This window comes from Seriola lalandi, unplaced genomic scaffold (assembly GCF_002814215.2).
Source record: "Seriola lalandi dorsalis isolate HSWRI2012SDOR001 ecotype SW California unplaced genomic scaffold, Sedor1 jcf7180002054923, whole genome shotgun sequence".
Classification (NCBI taxonomy): domain Eukaryota; kingdom Metazoa; phylum Chordata; class Actinopteri; order Carangiformes; family Carangidae; genus Seriola; species Seriola lalandi.
Window position 1 is genome coordinate 1,282,588 of NW_019525475.1, and position 1,294 is coordinate 1,283,881.

Sequence of the window (1,294 nt, forward strand, 5' to 3'; positions counted from 1 at the left end):
TATATAAAGTTGTTACAACTAGCCCCACCCTTATCAGCTTCAACAGAGTAGGAACTTCACATTTCACCTACTGCTCAGGTGACTGCAGGTAAAACCTCACTCATCATTCTGTACTCCTCCTCACATGCAGAACACACAACACACTCACACACACACCCATTTACACATAGAACAATAAATGACAAATAAATGAATAAAAACAATAAATATATAAGACAATAATAACAACAGAAACTGATGAATCGCTATCATGAATCTTATAAATTTGCACTGAGGAAACAATAAACTCACATTTACTGACTGACTGAATGACTGATGAGGTTACATCGCCCTCTGCTGGCCAGACACTGAAAACACACATCACCTGTTGTCAGTGCTTCAGGTGAAATGACATTTACAGACGAAGTAAAAACAAAATAAAAGCACGAGAGAGGAAATACCATGGTAATGAAAGTAAGTGTTTGTGTTGTGGCTGTAGCTCAGATTCTGTTCAAGTTACAACACACACATGTTTGAGTTTTTTTTTTTTTTTATATGGATTTGTCTGCAATCCACCAAGCACCTCTGTACAACATCTGGAGCCGCAGCAGATGTTGCCAGGTACACTCACCAGCTAGTTGCCATATTATTTGATGATGTAGTCTCAGTCACTAGTGAACAGACCTGGCAACCCCACAATGAAACTTAGACCCTTGAGATGCAGATTGAATGTGAAACATGTGACTGCTGCCAAAACTACCTAACCTATACTATACTATAATATACTATACTGTACTGTACTGTACTATACTATACTGTACTATACTGTACTATACTATACTGTACTATACTGTGCTATACTATTATATACTGTACTATACTGTACTATACTATACTGTACTATACTGTACTATACTATTATATACTGTACTGTACTGTACTATACTATACTGTACTATACTGTACTATACTATTATATACTGTACTATACTGTACTGTACTATACTATACTGTACTGTACTGTACTGTACTATACTATACTGTACTATACTGTACTATACTGTACTATACTATACTGTACTATACTGTACTGTACTGTACTATACTATAGGATAGGTTGCTTAGTGACATTAAGAACAATTTCACTACATTTAAATATGAATATTGCTAAATTCTGATTGGTCCATAGATTTCAGTGACATCATCTATTCTCCAACTGAACCCCGCCCACTTTAAACTAATGATAGGACAATAACACAAAACCAGAAATCTGTCAAGTAAAATCAGTTTCAAACAGTAACAGAAAATGATGATT

The 1,294-nt window shown here is 35.1% G+C and overlaps 1 protein-coding gene across 1 annotated transcript in view; it reads right to left on the reverse strand.

The window, feature by feature from the left end:
• LOC111673648 (CD276 antigen-like) overlaps window positions 1-1,294 on the reverse strand; it is a gene marked incomplete at its 3' end in the record, with an annotated part of 21,103 nt that overhangs the window by 7,038 nt on the left and 12,771 nt on the right. The window lies entirely within an intron of this gene.